The 10,718-nt window shown below is 46.0% G+C and overlaps 1 protein-coding gene across 1 annotated transcript in view; it reads left to right on the forward strand.

The window, feature by feature from the left end:
• Positions 1-10,718, forward strand: part of SLC18A3 (solute carrier family 18 (vesicular acetylcholine transporter), member 3) — a 40,747-nt gene that overhangs the window by 699 nt on the left and 29,330 nt on the right. The gene's annotated exons all lie outside the window — the stretch shown is intronic.

Raw genomic sequence — 10,718 nt, forward strand, 5'->3', positions numbered from 1 at the left:
CAACAATGACCCGACAGCAGTGCGCGGGCGGGGCCTAGGGCGCATGCGCCGGCTGTAGGGGTGATTTTTGAACCCGGGTGAGGCCACGCGGTTTGAGCTCGTGACACAGCCGTGCTTTTCTACCTGCGAGCCGAGTGCGGAAGTGGTCCTGGTTGCTGATCTCTGGATTGTGGCTAGCGCTTCACGGGTGGTGAAAAATACATCTTTAGTAAAGGGGATTATAAGAATTAAAAGAAGGAATAAGAATGTTTCCAGAAAAGGTAGAGAGGGATACGCAGTGTGCGGAGCGACTGTGCTGACAATTAACCATGAACCCCAGAGAGAAAGTAAGCTTGGGGAAAGGAGCTGTCTTGAGCTCCGCTCGTTCCAGTATCTGGCACGGCTGTCAGTACGTGAGGAATAGGGAGAGGGCTTATTTATCTTTGTTCCCCCTCTTACACACACACACACGCACCCCGAGTGGTGTGTGTACATAGTGGGCCTACGTCAGTGTCTTGATTGCTTTAGTCAGTCACTTAATATTTGTCCTCAGATCAAAAAGGAGGATTTTTGAGCCGGGTGACAATTCAGCTGCGAACGTTTGAAGAAACAAAAGGGTCACACACAGGTTCAGAACAAAGGGAGAAAATTGAGCTTCACCTGAGGAAGGAGTAGCCCCCTTTGGGTGGCAGCTGTCTCAAACAGCAGCAGCTTCTTTGCCCAGAGATTCCTGCTCTGGGAAAGGGTGGATTTTCCAGGGATCAGCGCCAGAGAGCCTTCTGGGAGTAAGTGACTGTGGGAAGAATCTTCCGGGTCTGAGCAGGAAAAGGGAGTGGCAAGTGTACTTGTAACACTCAGTAATAGCACTGTATCTGTCCTGTTGGCATTGCCAATCTACATATGCCTAGAGCCGTCCCACATCAAAATAACTTGTTTTCTTTTCTCAAAAGGAATAAAGAATTCTGGTCATGTCTTGACCAGACATGAAAATAGTAATGCATTAGTAAGATATTAGTTTGAATGCTTGAATGGGAGAGCAGTTTTTCCCAGGTATACAATGGTTACCACTTTGAGAATGAGGTCCCCTTTCTAATGTGTACTGTTTGGGTGAGCCCCTATAAATCATGCAGAATTTGGACAGGAAGCAAATGGTACACTAAGACTAGGTAGTTGGGGAGAGTTAATAACAGTGTTTACAGAGGTGTGGGCAGGATTTAGGAAAACAACTCAGGATGGGATAGTAACCCTGGGGCTAGTGAGAGGCCAGGAGCCTCTGTTGCCATCTGTTTTGGGCTAGATTGCATCCCTCATTTATTTGAAATTCTAACCCCCAGGACCTCCAAACACAGAACTGTATTTGGAGATAGGGTCTTTAAAAACCCTAAAAACTGTTAAGTTAAACTGAGGTCATTAGGGTGGGCCCTAGTCCAATGTAACTGACGTCCTTATAAGAAGAGGAGGTTAGGACAGAGAGACAGAACGAAGGCCATGGGAAGACACGGGGAGAAGATGACCATCTACAGGCCAAGGAGAGACGACTCTGAAGAAAACAACCCTGCCAACACCTTGATCTCATACTTCTGGCGTCCAGAACTGTACAAAAGTTAATTTCTGTAATTTAACACCTAGTTTGTGGTACTTTGTATGGCAGCCCTAACGAACTAATAGATACATCATCCCTGGTCCTCAAGGGATGATGGGAGGACATGGGTTCAGAAGACAGTAGCTGAGTGGAGAAGACCGCTTGACCAGAGAAATGCAACAACCTGTGGTCACTCAGCAAGGGGGAACCGGGGAGGTAAATACCCTGGCCTCACTCTCCTCCATTATTTTACCTGCTGGAGCCTCCCCTGTCAAAACCACTGAGAGGTAATTCCCTGGCAGTTCAGTGGGAAGGACGCCTCGCTTCTACTCTTGGGGGCATGGGTTCGATCCTTGTGGGGAACTGATACCACATGCTGAGTGGCACAGCCACAAGCAAAACAAAAAACACTGAGAGCCAGAGGGCAAGGAAGCCTGTTGATGCCCGTCCGTATGGACCAGTCTCTTAGAGCACAGGGCAGGGTAGAGAGAGATGCAGAATGAATCTGGAACGTCAAACGAATATGCAACATATCCCATGCAATTATAATTATCCTTTTAATATCCCTTTAATTTAGAAAATGCATGATGATTCAGAGTCACTCTTAATTCAGTAAAGCTTTTTTACATGAATTTGTATTTAGTTAATTAAAGGATCTGTATACTTTCAGTCAAGTTTCCCCTGACCTCTCTAGACAGAGAGTAGTAATAAAGTCCTATTAGAAGCAGATTTTGTTGATTCCTGTGCCCACCTGAACACACAGGACCCTTCTTTTTGTCCACATCCTTAAAAATGAAATAAGTGCACTGTAAAGGAGATATTCCCTCAGCCTTTCCGCCATATGAGGACACCACAAAAAAGGTGGTGGTCCCAGAAGTAGGCTCTCACCAGACACAGAGCCTGTTGGCATTTTGATCTTGAACTTCCCAGCTTCTAAAACTGTGAGAAATTTCTGTTGTTTGTAAGCCACCCAGTCTAAGATGTTTTGTTAGCAGCCTACATGGACACAGAATGTAATAGTGGGATTTTTAGTAACTTATTCGTAATACTCATTTACAAACTGAGATATCTAGATGTCAATCAAGACCTCTTCTTTCCTCCATATTCACTCAGTCCCTATTGGTTCTGCATTATTGTTTTGGATTTTAATGCATTTGACTTAACAAGCACTTGTACAGCCCTGACTGGGGGCCAGGTTTTGTCCTGAGTGCTTTACAAATATTAACTCGTTTAAATATGACCAGAGTCCCCCTCCCACTCCAGTGTTCTTGCCTGGAGAATCCCAGGGACCGGGGAGCCTGGTGGGCTGCCGTCTATGGGGTCGCACGGAGTTGGACTCGACTGAAGCGACTTAGCAGCAGCAGCAGCAGCAGAGTCCCCCTCCTGCCTTTACTTTCTATTTAGTTATCAGTGTAAGAAACTGTCCCCCTGCCCTTACAAAGCAGAAGAGCTAAGTCGACTCTCTCTGTTAAAAATTTCAGGGTAGTGACGATGCATCAGTTTGGTTCTCCATTCCCCATAACCATGGCAGAAAAAAAATGTACTGGAGGCGCACTGAATACTGCGCAAATTTGATATATCCAAAAACAGAGGTAAAAGCGTATTGTTTAGAATTATCTTGGCAGCCACTGGAAAATACTGTTAAATGTATGTTGAATAAATGAGCTAATAAATTTAAGAACAAAGGCCATATAAAACCATATGCTTCCAATGAAAATGTATGTATATCTGTATGTATGTGTGCAGTGTGTACGGTAGGGGAGCATGAGGGATGGTCTCCTTACTTTTGGTCACACCCCCACCACTGTCTGTCTCACTGATAGAGCCTCTGTGTCTCTTAATCTCAGTTTCATATATTCTGTCCAGCTTTGCTATTTTCCTGATTTTTCACAAATCCCTCCCTGATTAGTTTTGGGCATTGCTTGCTTGTTTTCCGAAACATTAGGGTCCTTTTGGTAATCTTCGGCAAACACCTTGCTCTCCAAAGCTGATGTAGAAAGAAGAGAGCCAGATGTGTAAGCAGCTCTTTTACCTAAACTTCAGAAGGACATACCAGTGTGCCCTGATTTTAGCAGGCTCCACAATTTCAGTGTGATTTTTTCTCGTCAGTAACCAGCATTGTGACTGTTCTCTGTAGCTGTACATTAAGGAGATGTCTAAGGAACTTGTGATGATTCTGAACACATGAGAAGAAAAGTTATCATTGATCTAGTCTTCGTATCAATGGAAACTGGTGACTGATTAAGAGTGTGAAGAATTTAGCGACTGTAAGAATAACCTGAGGACATGGACGTGTTCACAGAATATAAGACTCCAGCTGAAATTCGTGGAGAGAATAGACTGACATAGACCGTGTGCTGCACTGCTGCTGCTGCTGCTAAGTCGATTCAGTCGTGTCTGACTCTGTGCGACCCCATAGTCGGAAGCCCACCAGGCTCCCGCGTCCTTGGGATTCTCCAGGCAAGAAGACTGGAGTGGGTTGCCATTTCCTTCTCCAATGCATGAAAGTGAAAGGGAAGTCGCTCAGTTGTGTCCGACTCTTAGCGACCCCATGGACTACAGCCTACCAGGCTCCTCCATCCATGGGATTTTCCAGGCAAGAGTACTGGAGTGGGGTGCCATTGTGGAGCAATTTCACATATTTGTTCTTTATCAGAATAGCTCCCTCTGAGCAGCCAACTCTCAGAGAACGCTATTACACCAATGGCCACTAGAGGAAGCAGAGCATCAACTCTGGGTTGATTTCAACAGATACATTTGCTTGAGTTGCTACAATAGTAACCAAAAGTGGAAGTCAGGGTGCTCCCTGTTCAAAAGCCAATAAAAATAGGCAAGGTTGGTGGAAAGGAAAGTTTGCTTTATTTTGGATATAGACAGCTGGCAGGGAGGGGAGAGAGGAATGAATGTGGGGGACACAGAGGTGAACAGGGCAGAATCTCTGCACTCATGAGACTTACATAAAATCAGAGGGAGAAAACCACAAATGCTTTAAGCAAAAATATGAAATAATAAATGCTGTAGGAACATGAAATAGGATAATATCTTAAGAGAGTGATTGAGATGCCCTCCTAGCCAGTGTGGAGTAGTATTCGATAGGAGACATTACAGCTGCAATCTGAATGATAGGAGGAAAGTCACCGTGTGGGATTAGGCAGGAGAGGATCCTTGACAAGAAGTAGAGGAGGGCACGTGCACGGCTGGACCACTCAGGACGCCTCTTCTCTGTGCATCCGCTGCGTGACCAGCGCCTGTTGCACCTACACCCTATTCACGTGCCTGACCTTCCTGCATACTTGCCCCAAGCCCAACCAGTGACTGTTCTTATCGAAAGGGCAGTGAGGAGCCTGCTAATTTCTCTGGTAACCAATGATGTCACACCACAGATGTCAGTCCCCCCTGTAACTGGCAAAATTTCCCCTTGCCGGAGTAGAGACTGCTGCCATGACCCGTACAGTGGGGTGCCATTCCAGGACGCTGCTTCAGACATGTACACTCCCCCCAGCCATTAAACCACTGATGTCCCTGTCACTGACTCAGCTCTTTCTTTGGTCTTAAAGCTGGTCAAGCACAATCCTTGTAGGCCTGTGGGGTGCAGCCCAACAGCAGGGAAACACAAACTTGGCAAATTTACACACTAGAAAATTGGGCACTGTGGCTATAGCCATGGAAGGCAGGGGCTGGATACCTAGAGCTCTGTCAACCAGGCCTAGAATTTAGATGTTATTCAAAGTGCAAATCAAATCCACTAGAAGTTTAAGGAAGTTACATGATAAGATTTTATTTTAAAATATTTTTGTATACGGGTGGTCACAGGTGAGGGGCTAGTGGTAAAGAACCCACCCGCCAATGCAGGAGATGTAAGAGATACAGGTTGGATCCCTGGGTTGAGAAGATGCCCTGGAGGAGGGCATGGCAACCCACTGTAGTATTCTTGCCTAGAGAATCCCAGGGACAGAGGAGCCTGATGGACTACAGTCCATAGGGTTGCAAAGAGTCGGACACGCCTGAAGTGACTTAGCACACAGCACAGTCATAGGTCAACGAAATAAAATCCTGAGTCCAGAAATAAACCCACATATCTGTGGTCAGTTGATGTTCAGCACTAGCGCCAAGACCATTCAGTGGTCATCTCTTCAACAGATGGTACTGGGACTGGATTCTCACATGTAACAGGATAAAGGGGGAAGCTAAAACCAAAGCTCTTAGATGAAGACTCGAGAGGTAGATCTTCATGACCTTGGATTTGGCAATGCATTCTTAACTATGACACCAAAAGCAGAGCAATAAAAGAAAAAAATAAATCAATTGTACTTACCAAAATTAGAGATTTTTGTGCATCAAAGGACACTCTCTAGAAAGGAAAAGACAACCCACAGAATTGGAGGAAATATTTATTTGCAAGTCTTTTATTTGATAAGGGTCTAGTTTTCAGAATAATGAACTCTTCTGAATCAACAACAAAAAGGAAAGAAAAACCAGTTAAAACAAGCAAAGTACTTGAATAAACATTTCTCAAAAAACATTGGCTAAAGTTATCAGATGTGGTCTGAGTTAATATTGTCTAGAAAGAAAGCCAGTTTTCCTTCCTCCCACATTCGGGAACAGAAGAAGGACCTAAAAAAGCAATGTTAATGGTAGTGATTTTGAGGGGGATGGGGTGTATATGTACGTTGCAAGATTAAACTCCCATTTCAGCCTATTACATCCTTATTCACCCCCCCCCCCCCCATATTTGGAGCTAGCAATATGTCTGACCCTTGGAAAGTGGAGAAGTAAATGTCTGAGTCTTTGTTCATGTGCTTCTCTCTGGGCTGTGAGTACAGTGATATTCTATAAGTCCTTATTATTTACTTCAAATTCCGGTCCTTTCCTAAAGCTTTCCCATCACCTTCAGGCTGCACCTCCTTGCTCTCTGAGTCCAGCACACTGTTCAGCAGACTGTTGTGTAACTGGCTGGGCCAGTGTCCATTTCCCCCAGTGATGAAGAAATGGGCTTTCTGCTGCCCCCACCTGCTCACCCTTCCCCTCCAGAGGCACCAAATGTCACTCCCAGCCCTGTCCCCTTTCCCAGAGCTACAAGGACTATCAAGCACTTCAGATAAGGAGGTCCAGCCACTGCCTCTCAATGCATCAGCCCCTTGGGGACCCGCTGATCTCAGAGCCGTCAGTTATTGTACCAAGGTTGTACCAAGCGCTGAAGCTTTAAAAACTTGCCTCCTCCAGCCTGGCATGAGCCTCTACCCACAACCCACCTCATTTCTGCGAGGGCTGTGCTTAGAGACCCACGAATTCCTCAAGATGCTTTTTAAGACTTCCTGTTCTTTGCTGGTAAATTGTTAATCAGTTTGTGGCAGCATAAATAAAATTAGAGGGTTTAATTAAAACTAATGAACGAGTGAGTGGAGACCAGCCTGGCCGCTTTGCTCTCTGAGCCTCAGAGCAGTAAATAATGAAAATGTCACACAGCAAGTGATATATGGTTTAGCAGAAGTGAAGGGCCAGCAGAAAGGAGGCCTTAGAGAGCTCCTCCACCGGGGTGTAATTTGCAAGGAGGTGGAATCCCCATTTTGGTGTAACCTATTAACTAATTCCACAGGAACTGTTCCAGTTTTCTGGCTCTTCCCCCCTGCCCCGCACCGCCCAAAAAAGAAAGAAAACAGTAGCACGTGGGATGTCCATTCTTTGTGTAACTGTGGCGTGCTTTAATGTTCTGATCCTCCAGAAAGGGAGCAGTAGACACAAAGATGGGGCCGTACTGTGGGCGGTTAGTGGGCAGAGGTCTGGAATTCTGACTTTCTCAATGCGGAGGAAATAAAAGCGAGAAGTGTCCCACATCCTGCTTGCTTTTCTCTTTTTTTAAAAATATCTTTATTGAATTTGTTGCAATATTGCTTCTGTTTTGCGTTTTGACTTTTTTGGCCAAGAGACATGTGAGATCTTAGCTTCCTGACCAGAGTTGAACCTGCACCCCCTGCATTGGAAGGTGAAGTCCCCACCCCTGAACCACCCGGGAAGTCCATCCCACTTGCCTTTCAAGTGCTTTCCCAGCCATTCATGTAAGTGAAAAGCTGCTTGTGGTCGTTTGGGCTTAGACCTGGACTCCACTTAATCATGAAGTCCTTCTTGCACGGTTTTACTAAGGCATTTTCCAGGTATGCAATGACCATGCAGACAGGAGAAACAACCCTCCTCCCAATATCCACCTCTCTGGTATAAGAGCTGCGTCTACCTGCACTGTAGCTGGTCACCTTAGAGGTGATTCTGTGCACAGATGCAGGCATCTGATGATTCATTTTGTCCCTGAGTGGAGGCCTGCCCAAGCATAAACATGTTCAGACGAATCTGCCTTTATTATGAATTGCTTCCCTTTTATTTTATGCAGCTGGGGCTGAATCCAAACAACTGTGTGCATATGTGCAGGGAGTGGTAAGAAATATCTATTACATAAATGATGCCTCACACGGGATTCTATTTGGTATTTATGAAATGGATGGGAGGTTGACACGTGAGGTTCTGGAATGGTCTACCGGAGAGTTTCCTTCTGCTCCTGGGTCTTCTTAGCTTGGAACAATGTTTCTCCAAGTGGGGACCGATGCATACCTACCTCAGCATCGTGTGCTTATTAAAAACAGGTTCCCAGGCCTCCCCCGGACCACAGAGCTGGAATTCCCAGGAGTGGGCTGGGAACAGGACTATCTTCAGCTCCATGAGACCCGACACATGATGAGAAGAGGCGCCTGGGACTTCTGGACCAGGGGAGGCCCTTTTGACTCCTTTCCCCTCAGGGATTCAGGGAACCTCTTCTCTTGCTTTGTCCTCATCCTCAGGCACCTCCCCCCACCCTGGGGTTTAGCCAGCGATCCCTTTCCTTACATTTCCCTCTACCTCCTGTTGTCTCCCTGTCAGCTTGGCCTATTTTGCACACCAGTAGAACTATTGTGGAGTCTGGTGTAATGTTTTCTGCAAAGTTACACAGATTTATATTTCCCGCTCGAGAAATGCGGTATCTCATGTGCCCCTGTTCATAGCAGTGCTATGCACAACAGCCGGGACATGGAAACAAACTAATGTCCACTGACAAGTGCGTAGATAGAGCAGGTATGGCACATACATCCAAGGGAATACCACTCAGCCATAAGAAAGAGTGGAGCAATGCCTTTTTACAGCCACATGGACTGGCCTCGAGATTATCGTGGTAAGCAAAATAAGTCAGAAAGAGAATGACAAATGCATGATATCACTTAGATGTGGGATCTAAACTATGACACAAATGAATTTATCTATAAAACAGAAGCAAACACAGGGAGCAGACTTGTGGTTGCCAAAGAGGAGGGCGGGTGGGGAGGGACAGACTGAGAGTGGAGTCAGCAGATGCAAATTACTATATATAGGATGGATAAACAACAAGACCCTACTGTGTAGCACAGGGAAATCTATCAATATCCTGAGATAAAATGTAACAGAAAAGAATATTAAAAAGAATATATATGTATGTGTAACTGAGTCAGAAATTCCTGTGCAGCAGAAATTAACACTACATTGTAAATCAACGATGCTTCCAATAAAATATTTTTTTAAAAAAGAATTGTGTTACTTTATTTGTAGTTGGCTGTCCTAGCTTGAGCCTGTATCATAAAACTGATACAGGTAGGGATGGAGGAACAAACAAAAATTAGCAGAGGTCCCAGGAAAAATCCTAATTTAACAAAACAATATTCAAGAACAGTCTGCAAAACCCTTTCAAACAATCAGTGGCTTGGGATCACAGCTCTAAAGTTTTAAAATTCCACATTGGAGATGTGGACTGTGTACCGTAGCCAGCGTGGTGTGTATTGTTTTCTGACTGAAAACAACTGAGGCTTTGGTCTAGGAGGGAAAATGTCAGATTCAGCAAGATGCCAAAGTGGAAGCAATTTGAAAATGGTTTGGAGATCAATTCCCTGCCCAAAAGGCCTAAACAAACCCAAACCAGAGCTTTTTGCACAAACAATTAGAAATAAAAGCAAAAATTTCATCAGAGCAAAGATGTGCGCTCTCAACATATTGGCCCCTTGGTGTCATTTGAGGGAAATTAATGTGGAAGGCCAAAGAGATGGAGTCTGCATTATGCAATGCTCGGGAGACCTGCCTACTATTTTGTTCCTAGTGTAGCAGAAATAAATTCTGCCCGCAAGCCTTCAGGGAGAAATAAGACATGTGCATAAGTGAGATTAATCAGTGAAGCTAGCATCGACCTAATGAGTCATCTTTGACATCATAAAGCTTGAAAACATAAGGCTGTGGGCTGTCAGATATGTGCGTTCTCATAAGAAACCAGACAGGGCTGTGAGGTGCACGGGTGGGCAGCTCTTCAGCGTGTTGGACCCAGCAGAGAGGAAGAGATAGAAAACTGACTGCCTTGAGCCAGTTTTTCTTACAATTGTTACGTATTTATTGGCTGTATCAGGTCTTGGCTGCTGTGCCATGGCTTCCTCTAGTTGTGGAAAACCTGGGGGAGGCAGGGATGGGGGGCGCTACGCTTTAGCTGCAGGGCACGGGCTTCTCACTGCCGTAGCTTCTCTGGCTGCAGAACACAGGCTCTGGGGCCTTGAGGCTTCGGTAGTTGCAGCACGTGGGCTCAACAGCTGAGGCTTGCAGGCTCAATATTTGTGGCACACGGGCTTCGTTGCTCTGCGGCGTGTGGAATCTCCCCAGACCAGGGATCGAACCCATGTCACCTGCATTAGCAGGCATGTTCTGGACTACCAGGGAAGCTCCTGCCTTGAAGTTTTGTTGACCTACTGTGGGACTGCTTCTGTGGAGATGTGGGATGGAGTGCTGGGCTGAAGAAAAATGAAGGTTTGGGGCTCCTGTACCTTCTCCCCACAGGAAGCCCCAGCCTTCTGGTCAAATGGAGTTTCCAGGGAGGCTGCATTCCCATCCAAACCACCCACCAGGATTTCCTGGAGTGTAGCAAACGCTTCTGAGAGACTGGGAAGAGAGGGACACGGAGAATGGGCGGGACAAGATGCCCCTGGGGCGGGACCTACAGAAGTTTCCGGGCCTGCAGCAGAGTGTTTGCAGTGGCCTCGTGTCCACCTCTGCCGCCAGCGTCCCACCCGCCTTGTCACCAGCTCCTCCTACCAGTCCAGCGTCCCACCCACCTTGTCACCAGCTC

This window comes from Bison bison, unplaced genomic scaffold, assembly GCF_000754665.1.
Source record: "Bison bison bison isolate TAMUID 2011002044 unplaced genomic scaffold, Bison_UMD1.0 scf7180017864341, whole genome shotgun sequence".
Classification (NCBI taxonomy): domain Eukaryota; kingdom Metazoa; phylum Chordata; class Mammalia; order Artiodactyla; family Bovidae; genus Bison; species Bison bison.